At 38.0% G+C, this 11404-nt stretch overlaps 1 long non-coding RNA gene across 1 annotated transcript in view; it reads left to right on the plus strand.

Moving 5' to 3' along the window:
- LOC127567491 (uncharacterized) overlaps positions 1-10913 on the plus strand; it is a 97857-nt gene extending 86944 nt beyond the window's left edge. Inside the window, exons 2-3 of the long non-coding RNA XR_007955884.1 lie at positions 2134-2228; positions 10090-10913. This is a non-coding gene — a long non-coding RNA (uncharacterized LOC127567491). The remainder of the gene's footprint in view (positions 1-2133; positions 2229-10089) is intronic.
- Positions 10914-11404: the final 491 nt, after the last annotated feature.

Raw genomic sequence — 11404 nt, forward strand, 5'->3', positions numbered from 1 at the left:
CTCCCTAGCAAGATCACCTTCTCCAGGCCACAGTTATCCAAAAGCCCCGCATTCCTTCCGTTCTGGCCTATTCCACATCCCTAATTTCCTTCAACCCACCATCTCTTCAGCAAGCTTGCTTTTGATCTGGAATTTCTGTTGGAAACCTTTCTTACTCACTGTCTCCCTTCAAGATGTTCCTTAAAGCCTATCTCTTGACCAAGCTTTTGTCATCTGTCTTAATATTGCTATGTGGTGCTGTGTTAAATTTTATATTGAATATACAGTGCTATTTGGCCCAACTGGCCTTTGCCAGCATTTATTCTCCCATGACTCTTCTTCCAATTTCCTTCATCTAACTGTTTCACCATATCTTTGTCTCTGTCTCCTTAAGCTTACTCCTCTGTTTCCCAAATGCATTTCTGCAACTTACTTCCAATATTCCTTACGGTAGCACATGCCACATTCTTTGCAGAATACTATCTCTCTGGCATTTCCTTCTCCATTTATGGGGACAATTCTTTATTTATATTCCTTGGTTCTGCACTCCTTTGGAAGTGGAAACATTTTCCTTCTACTCTGTTAAACTCATTAATTAACTCAAAAGCCCCCAACTCATCTTGGCCTTCTTTCTTCTGAAGACTATTTATCCTATCCTGAATAAATTCTGGTAACACGCAAGTTCAGATAAGATGACAGCAATGATGGGGCAGGGTGCAGAAGGCAGCCAAAGGGTATATATTTATATGAACATGTTTTTTTCCCTTCTATTTCTTATCATGATAGAAGATGATATTAGCATAAATTATTCTGTTAAGAAGTGGAATTTGACTCAAAAAGTTATAGCTGTTTCAATATCCCTTGAAACACAATCTGAAATAGTTGGTTGTTCTACAAAAAAACTGAACAAATCATAGTGACTATACGTGGGTTTGTTTTCTTCTCAACATTTCTCGTCAACCTTTACCCTGAAAAAGGAAAGGTGATCAGTTGTGGTCCCGAACAGCACAAATTTCAACATTTTTAAAGAAACAGATTCCCTGTCCAGTTTGCTCAAAGGAAATGGTCTCTGCATCATGGTTACAGGATTCCAAGTCTTGCAACAGATACATCCCTCCCTTCTGGAGGTGAGTTGCCTGCCATTGGCAGGAATATTGGTGGTTTGAAGATTATTATGATGACAATGGTGCTACTCATATCCAGTTAAGTTATCCAGTAGGAATTAGCAACCTGCAAAAGGGTAAAATAATCATCAATGCTGTACTAGCACTTTATCCCATGGAACACTCAAAGCTGTGACAGCAACATTCAGGATTCATCAGACTTCAATACAAAGGGCATTAGTGGAATAAATTTGAAGACAACCACTGTTTATCACCACTAGTCAGTCCACAAGACCATCTCCAAATGTTGTAAGACTCAATCTATTATTACACATAAACTGTACCTTGTATACTATTGTGTGAGAGAAGAATTTTGATTAAAAAAACTTAAACACTTCTAAAGTGGAAAATACAGCTGTGAATATGCACATATGTAGTTAATTAGCTTTTTATAGGCAAAGATAACACTATCAGCCAGTTCTGAGGATGCAACAAACGGCAAAGTACTTTCCAATCCCAGCCAATCCTAAAGACTTATTATTTACTGCTTTCAGTTTAGAATTATAACCAATGATCTGAGGATGTATTAATTCTAGTATGTCCATTCAGCTCCCTTGTTTAAGAAAAATGTGTGTGGTTTCATGTATAACAAAATGTTAAGATAATAATTTGCAGCATACTCTTGTGTGGGATGGTGGGGAGAGTGAGACTGTGTTTCACTACTTTTGTGTTCACTTGGAAGATTTGTACATATTTAATAGGTACGACTGAAATGAAATACTTGTTGGTATTGTAAGAATCTTAAAAAAATTATATTTACAGGATGAGATTGATTTGCAACTCTCAGCAAATATTCATTTTAGACTTACAGCCGTACATTTATTGAAAAGGGGCACTGTTGTCTCAGTGCCAATGCATGTGATACTCAACTGACAAAAGAAAGTATAAAAACTGAGAAACTGTTTTAAGGCATTTTGCCAAGGGTGGAGCCAAACATTTTAGTAACACTTTGTTTTATTTTTTATTTTTTTCTCTCTGCTGACTGGTATAGTCCGAAAACTGTGGCAAACCAGCATTGCCTGAAAGCAAAGGAAAATACTTCAAACAGGTGATTCCCAGGCATCTGTGGAGACTTGAAATTCTCAGGTCTGTATTTTCAATTCTTTAGTAAGCTGTTAGTGACAACAGATTTCTGGCCAGTTTAAAGGAGGCCTGCATAATGTAAGGTCTTTTACTGTAACACAGAGCAACTATGTTGCTGCTTTAGTTTTCAGAATACAATGAAGGCCTTGTTATTGTGTTGTTATAACTGCTATGATGTGTTCAATAGGGAACATGGAAAATGCCTCAATGTACAAAACCCAATAATCCCTATTAAACTCGCAAAGTTCATGAGGTATGGTAGTTGTTATTGTGTTCCAAATTGATACTTGACAGAATTAAATATGGCTGAGTGATACATGTTGCAGCTTTAAGTAGTTCACAGCAAGGTGGTGAACTCAAACTTTTTGATGTTACTAATAGTGTTGTAGAACCATATTCACAGTAAAGACGTGGATTAAGACAATCAAGAAAAAAGCTGGTAGTAATATTAGATCTTTTACTATCGATGGTAATAGATATCTGGATGGCTTGTAATGTTATCATTTTGCACACGAATTAAAGTTTCTGTATTAGTTCCTGAATTTATTATTTCCTCATGTCATAGCGTCTCTGTCTCATTTGTTTGCCAAGATCTTGTGTCATCTTCGCATTTGTCTTTAATTAAGTTCTTCAATGTCGTGAATAGGAATTTCCTTTGAGAAATTCTACCATTGCTGTCATTGGGGGTGGTCAGCTCTAATGTCATGCACAACTGTTCAGTCCCTGCCCAATGGGGCCATAGCCAGCTTTAAGGCAGACTGTTGGAGCACATGATTGTGGAATAGGGGTAACTACTGTAAAGGCAGTAGTGCATTTGGAAAACCCAGATTATAATTAAAATATAGCTGTACTTAACAAATGGAGATTTTCCATCACCTCCACCTCCCCCACCCCTGCCATCCGAGGAAACAAGCAGGTTTGGAACTCTCTGTCTTCTGACTGGCTGAGTCTTTGCTCTGCTGCCCACTCAGATCCCTTCCTCCCTACAATTCTTCTACTATTTTCAGTACCACTTTGACATCTATGCCTTTTGCCCACCTCTGAACTCCTCTCCCAATCTACTGCCAACCCTGAGAAAATCTTACATCCTCTCTGGAGCACAGACATGGACAATACAGTCCAACAGGTCCATACTGATCTTTATGCTCCATCCAACCTCCCTCATTTAACTTCATCAATACATCCTATAATGTGGTGACCAGCAATGAACCCAATATTCCAGTTGAGGCCAGACCAATGTTTCATAAAAGTTAAGCATAACTCCCCCAATATTATACTTTACGCTTCTCATGATAAAACCCAGAAAATTGCTTATCTTATTTACTGCTATCTCAACTGCTTTCTGGTGCTTTCAATAATTTGTGCATTGAGGTCCCTCTGCTCCTGAACCTCTTTATTCTATATTATCTCTCGTTCTTTCTACCAAATGCATTACCTCAAATTTTTCTGCATTAAACAACTGTAGTTCCACCAGCCTATTCATACCCTGCTGCAATTTATGCTCATTGCACTTCACAGTACTAACAAGTTTCATGTCTTCTGCAAACTTAAGAAATTGTGGCTTGCACCTCCAGTCTAGGTCATATTAAAATAGATGAAAAAGAAGCAATGATCCCAAAACCAACCCCTAGAGAATGCCAGTATCTTTCCTCCTATCCTTCCTCCTACCTGAAAAACAATTATTCAGCTCCTTTATCTATTACTTACACAATTTCATATTCAGGCTAGCAATATCCCTTCTATGCCATGTGCTTCAATTTTACTGATAAGCCTGTAATGTAGCACTTTATCAAAAGCCTTTGGCAGACAATGCACACCACATGGACTGCATTACTACATCAAAAAATCTTATCCTTGGTTAAGCACAACTTGTCCTTAACAAATCTGTGCTGGTTTGCCTTAATTCATTTTCCTCCAGGTGAGCATTAATCCTGTTCTGGATCACTGTTTCTAAATGTTTTCCCATTCATTGAGATTGAACCAACTGGCCTATAATTGTTTTGCTCACCTTTACTCCCTTTTTTTGAACAAGGAAGTAACATTTGCTATTCTCCAGTCTTCTGGCACCACCCTGCATCCAGAGAGCATTGGAAGATTGTGGTCAATACCGCCAGAATTTCCAGCTGAGTTTCCCTTGGATGCATCCTGTTTAGTCCTTGTGAATTACTTACTAGATCAGCAGGGAAAGTGGGCCAAGGAATGGCAGATGGAATTTAACTCAGAGCTGTGTGAAGTGATGCATTTTGGGAAGTTAAACCAGGGCAGGACATACACAGTGAACGGCAGGGCCCTGGGGAGTGCTGTTCAACAGAGTTCCTTGAAAGTGAAGACACAAGAAGATATGGTGGTGAAGAAGGCGTATAGTATGCTTGCCTTCAACAGTTAGCACATTGAGTATGGGAGTTGGGACGTCATGTTACGCTGTACAAGGCATTGGTGAGACTGCACTTGGAGTATTGTTTGCAGCTCTGGTCACAATGCTACAGGAAGGATGTGATTAAGCTAGAGCGAATGCAGAAAAGATTCGTGAGGATGATGCCAGCACTGGAAGGCTTGAGTTAATTGTAGAGACTGGATAGGCTGGGACTGTTTTACCTGGAGCAAAGGAGGCTGAGGTTTATAAAATCATGAGGGGCATAGATAAGTGGATGGTCACAGTCTTTTTCCTAGGGCAGGGAAGTCTAAACCTAGAAGGCACAGGTTTAAGCTGTGAGGGGAAAGATGTTAAGGGGATCTGAGGGGGAAGTTTTACACAGAGAGGATGGAGGATGTATGGAACAAACTGCCATAGTAAGTGAAAGAGGCAGCTATAATTATAACATTTAAAAGACATTTGGACAGGAGTAGGAGTAGTTTAGAGGGATATGGGCCAAATACAGGCAAATGGGACTAGCTCAAGTAGGCACTTTGGTTGGTGAGTTCATGTTGGGCTGAATGGCCTCTTTCTTTGCTGTATAACTCTTTAAGTTCTGCCAATCTTTCTAATACCTCTGCTTTTAATTTTTAACTCAACTATCTCCTCCGCTAATACTTAGGAAGCATGCTCTCCCTGGTGAGGACATGCAAAGTACTCAATTAGTACCTTAAATGTGCCATATGCATCCATGTACATTGTCATTTTGTCATTATTCCTTATTCCTTTATTATTTATATGTCTTTCAAGCACTTTTGGATTCCCAGTTACAGTCTTTTAATGAGGATCTGTTAAGCAAATAGATTTTGGGAGCAATAAACTGCCTTTAATGTGATAACAGATTTTTTTTAGCTACTTAATTCAATGGATTTTTGCAATCTGAAAAATATTTTGGGGCTGAATCCATGTTTCTTTCTATAGAGGACTTTTAGAAACATTGACAGAATGCAACCAATTTTTAAACAATTAATTCCAGTTCTAGATTCTCCCATAAGATGAAACATCCTCTCCACATCCACCCTGTCAAGACTCCTCAGGATCTTGTGTGTTTAACCAAGTCCCCTTTCACTCTTCTAAACTCCAGAAGATATAATCCTGCCTGACCCAGTTATTAGTCTAATAAACTTTAACTGAACTGTTTCCAAGGCGTTAACATCCTTCCCTAACTAAGGCACCAATATTGTTCACAGCACTCTTGCCAATGCCCAGTATAACTGATGATTCTTTAGGATGTCTTCTTTCTCTGTGTCTGCCTCTGACTTGTATACCGGGGACTACAGTTTTCATGTTGTTGCTCAGGCTCTTCCCTCCAGGTCTATTGATCTCACTTAAAATTCATTGCAGACCTTGATTTAGTTCCCCACAGAATCCCACTGCTTCTCACTTCCAGCTATTACAGTGGAATAGCAGGTATAGTTTCAAGCAATTCTTGGCCTTTAGTTTCTTGAGCCATATTTTGTCATGACACCTCATAAGGTAGGAGATGCGTGTCCAACTGATGCTATTGCCAGGATCCTGCCATTGCAGCTGCAATCCTTTGTTTACTGGCTTACTTCAATGGTTCTAGTGTTAGCAGGTAGGTGAAGCTCTCTGTTAGGGGGTAGGGGCAGCAAAAACTAAACAGACATTTCAGTAAGAATGTAAAAGAGAGTAAAGTTGGGGAAGATCATAGGGACAAACATGATAACCATCACACAGAGGGAGTAGTGTCTTAAATTAACTGCATGCTGCTAATTAGAAAAAGGGTATATGAAGAAAAGTATCAAATGAGATAAATAATATACCAAAATCAAAAGTTGCAAGTAATGGAGGGTGCAAAGACACTCCATGTACAGAAATTCATGAGAAATAATACAAAAGGAGAAAGTACAGTATATCTTTTTAAAAAGCTACTGATACAACCCAAAGTAAAATTAAAATAGAAATTGTAACCAAGATAAATATGCCGGTCACAAAAAGGAAAGAATTGTCACATACAAAGAAGGGTTGAGATCCAACTTCTGCTGCCCTCTAGTGATTGGGATACCAATCCAGATCTCCACTGTAGACACAAGAGACTGCTGCTGCTGAATCTGGAGCAACAAACAAGATGCTGGAGGAATTCAACAGGTTCGGCAGCATCTGCGGAGGGAAAGGTTGATGTTTCAGGTTGAGACCTTTCAGCTGTCCTTATTCTTTCCAGACCCCGCTGAATGCTCATCAAACTACAATGCCCACTGTAATGAAAGGAATGATAATTGTAGCTAAATTCTGTAGCTATCAGTGTCAGTGTTAATCCCAGATGATTGTTGACAAGCAGGAGATAGCATTTTTCAAACTTGTTTCAAACTTTATTGGAATAGTTTAAAAGATTAGAGCTCAAAAGGTTGCATTCGGACTGGGAGGTCAAAGTGTCAAGACACAATGCTGCACATGGAAAAAGATATCTCATACTCAAGGAATCAATCTTTGTCTGCAATTTCAGGGGTCAAAATTAATACAGGGTTGCCAGACTTATTAACAGTGATGCACATTGTATATGCAGAAAGTTCTAGGAAATGCATGCAAATCCATTTTGTAAAAGTCTCTCAAAAAGCATATAAAATACGACGTGCGCTCCAGCAGTGAGAGGTGGAAATCGGGTTACATTAACGGAAGCACATGCTGTGATTTTATGGAGTCAGATTCAGTGCCCCTTTTTATTTAAAACACCTGTAGCCTGAAGACAGAAGCACAATAAAGTCCAATTTAGTTTGGTAGTTTATGCTAATAACAAATGCACGATTAGATAATACCAAAGAACAGCACAAGAAAATACAGAAATTGTTACCAGCTTACACAGCGTCACTAAAAAAAATCTTGACTGCATAAATTGCTTTCATATGGAGTTAAGGGTTTTGGATTTGTTTGTGTTCCCACTTTAAGGTAACAGTATTTTTTTCACAGTGAACCAAATGAGAAGGATTTTGAGAATTGAATCCATCCAATGTTGCCAGACAGTGATTAAAATGAGTCTTACTGTAGGAAAGGAGCAGTTTTGTACTCACTGTCCTGTTTGCACCAGGGGTCCTTTTCCACTAATAAGTCAGCTGTATGTTGTCAGTATTTGTCCTGTAATAAACTGCAAACCCAATTCATTTACAAAGTAAATTACTGGAATACAATATTACTTCCACACTTGTATCCAAAAGATTCATAATAATTTACTTGTTCTTCATTATAAATGGTACAGTTGGTGACTTAAAGTTGATACACTTAAAAAAAATACTATTTTGAAGAGTCACTTAAATCTTGGTGCTCATCTTTTGGCATGGGGCTTGAACATTGGACTTAGATACTAGAATTAAAGCCATGCCTGACTCAGTTTTTTATGGAGATGATAACTTGCTACATTTGATGCTGTAATTTAATGTAATCCAACTTTCCAGGTCTACATACAGGATATATGTCTTTTGTGTTCTTGAACTAGTTGCTATGAAATGAAATAGTACAGAATGAATACTCTTTCTTTTCTTTTGGCTTTAGTATATGCTTTCCCTAAATGTTCTAACAGGTAATGGATGTTTCAGGACTCACAGGACTATTATCAGTGGTATGGATTGCCCTGTGAATTCTTTTAAAAGTCCAAATTACCTTGGATACTTGCACCACTGTGTTTACACCTATAACAATAGGACCCTCAAATGATGCATAAAAAAGGGAAATTAAAGAGTAACTGACTTGCACCTTTATTTCACAATTCTGTATCTTTCTGGGACTTTATTAATACTCTACCATTATACCTCACCAAAAATACTGAGAAGATGTTTATCTTATCTCTCTTCCCAGCTAAAATCATTGGTAATTGCCACTTGTAACTGACTAAACTGAGCCACGCAGAAGCTGTAACTGGGAGATATAGAAGTCTTTATTCAACACAGTAGATCTTCTGGAGAGAATCTGGAATTGTCTCCCAACACAATGTTTTATACTTTTTAAACACAAAGATAACAATAAACTATTAATTACAGTTTGAATGGCTATAATCACCTACTTAACTTTAATATTTTGAATGTAGACAGGTAACTTTACAGAATTACATATTTACAATGGTTGCACATCCCAACTAACAGAACTGCTTTGAATATTCAATACTGGTGGCTGGTCCAAAAGCTTCTCAGCACAAACTCCAGACACCTAAAATATACCTCTTTTGTTGGTGATGAGGGATGGCTCCCTGAATATACAACTAGCCAGAATATTAAGTGGCAAAACAGACCTGTCCTGAACTTCGTATTAAGTGGCAGGGATATGCCTTTAACGATGTGTCAATACAGCAGATGGCCACTTAATGCCTTCCCTGATCTCACCCAACTATTAGTTTTGATGACCTTAAAGTATCAGTTGAAGTTAAATTGTGAACATGTTTTATTTCCTGAAGACTGGTTCTCATTTTAATTAATATCTACTATCCATAATTTCATAACTCTAGAATAATCCCTAAACCACTTACCCATATTTAAGCATGTTTCTAGATGCTAACAATAGTTGAAGTAGCTTAGCGACAGTGGGATATTAATGTTATAATACATTCATCAAATTATTGTGGATCCTCTTGGTACTTTCATGTTACAATGGTCGTTGAGCCTTAACTCTCAAATGTATTGTGCTTGAAATGCCTGGCTCATTCATATCTTGTCTGCTTTTTGTCATTGGCTGTTCTCAGCTGACTAGTAAATTTCATGCTGGTTTACAGTATATTCATGATATTTTACCTCTTATCTATATCTCATCAGCATGTCTCAGTTTATTGTTTTGATGTGCCTGTCAAAGTGTTGATGTGGATTCCTGTTATCTCAACCCTTTGTCTCAATTGTCTCAAAGTGGCTGATTGTGTTCCATTGTTCATTTGGCTAATGGCCATGCCATATTTGCTACCTGACCCAACATTGAACAAATACATTTCTGTATATGTATGTCGAAGATCAGCATTTCTCCTATTGCAACTTCAATATAATCAATTGGAGTCTGTGTAAACTGTGGTTAATTTCAAGAACCCATCAGGTCAAATTCCTGTGTAAGCATCATGCAGCTGCAATTCTAATTGATAGTGGTCTTTGTTGACACAAGCACGTTCTGGTGATTTCAACTCTTGATTGTGGCTTGTGACATCAATAGAAGGCTGGGGGTTTTGTGATATCAATACAGATACAATAGAAATAGGATGAAGGCTTGCCTATTATCAATGGCTCCTATTAACTCTATACTCAGGATATGTCTCTCCTTCTCTCTATATCTCTCTTGCCCCTCACAACATGAATTACTCTCTTGTCTGGGGAAAATTGACTGTATTTTTAAAAAAAGTTAACAAAAGTAATAAATGCAATTATTATTTCATGAATATAATTGAAAATGTCATAAAGTAATTCTTGAACTGTCTTCTTGTGTTATGTTTTCAACTGTTACATGAATTGTGTTTTTCTCTTTTTAAAGATGCAGATAAAGATGACCAACCATTTTCTTCTGCGGTATTCCAAATCATATGCTGCTCATTGTCAGTGACGTTACTTTTTCAGTTCATGGATTTGAGCTGCCTCTCCCCATGTAACCTCTGGCATACCATTGTATTCGTTTTGTTGTCCAATATTCTTTCCCAACATCATGAAGCACTGAGGAAGATTTCTTGCTGATCTTTGATGCCATTTGAGCCTAAACTGTGTTGTGTTCCCTAAAGAGAACAACCACAATTCCTTGAAGATTTATGACCTGACAGATTTCAATATGTTTTCCAGTGGCTGGGATTTTAGATAATGTGTGAATACTGGGTGACCCACAATGCCAATAACTTCAGAAAGTGCCAAGCTCTATCTTCCTCTCCTAGAACACTGGCTGGACATTAGACTGAAGGAAGAACAGGAAACTCCCGGACTTCAACTGTGCCAGTCAGCTATTCAGATGCTTTGTGAATACATACACTTGAATTTTGGAGTGGGAGCAAGTGCCAGACAACCAGGTAAAAAGGAAAAAGAAGATTTTGAAATTTCTGTAGCTTACTTGATCAGAGCAGAAGGAGACAAAAATGATCTTGGAGTGCGTTTTGGGAATGTCCCAATCTATTGGGATTCTCCAAGTGAGCATGACAGCAAAAAGAGTAGGAAGAAAAAGAAAGATAGCAAAGGGCCTATGCTGGATGTTGGCTATATCTGGGTTACAGAAGTCGAGAAGCACAGTCCTGCCGCAAGGTGTGAGAAGATTAAAATTCGAGATGAAGTGTTGATGTTGAACGGACAGTTGATGGTTGGTGTTGATGTTGCAGGTGCCAGGTAAGAACTGGAGTTGCTAACAGTACATTTCAAACATTTTCCAATCTATTATCTTAGTTACACAATGGTTGAATATTAGGATAATATATCTTTAAGGTTTAATATGCCTAAATAAATACACAGAAACAAACAGAATCAAGTGAAGAGAAATTAATTTATGTGATTTTATTAACTAAATGTACATTTCCCATAGTTTTAATGGCACAACCTAAAATGGGGCTAATTGTTCATCGGGGGGGGGGGGTGGAGGGGGGTGATGTTGTTGAAAATTTCTGAAGGAGAGTAATTTACACTTTAACTCTAGTGTGCAATTTGAATCGTAGGTGTTGACAATGAATTGTTCTCACATTTTTGGTGTTTGTGAAGGAGACTCGGGTGTCGATTATGAAGAGAAGGATGTGTGAAAATACTATTTTGCATTTAATTAGAAAAGGAGTTGGAATATCTTCTGATCTCCAATTTACTCTCTCTGTTCAATGTTAAAT

The sequence above is a fragment of the Pristis pectinata genome, chromosome 2 (genome assembly GCF_009764475.1).
Source record: "Pristis pectinata isolate sPriPec2 chromosome 2, sPriPec2.1.pri, whole genome shotgun sequence".
In the NCBI taxonomy this organism is placed as follows: domain Eukaryota; kingdom Metazoa; phylum Chordata; class Chondrichthyes; order Rhinopristiformes; family Pristidae; genus Pristis; species Pristis pectinata.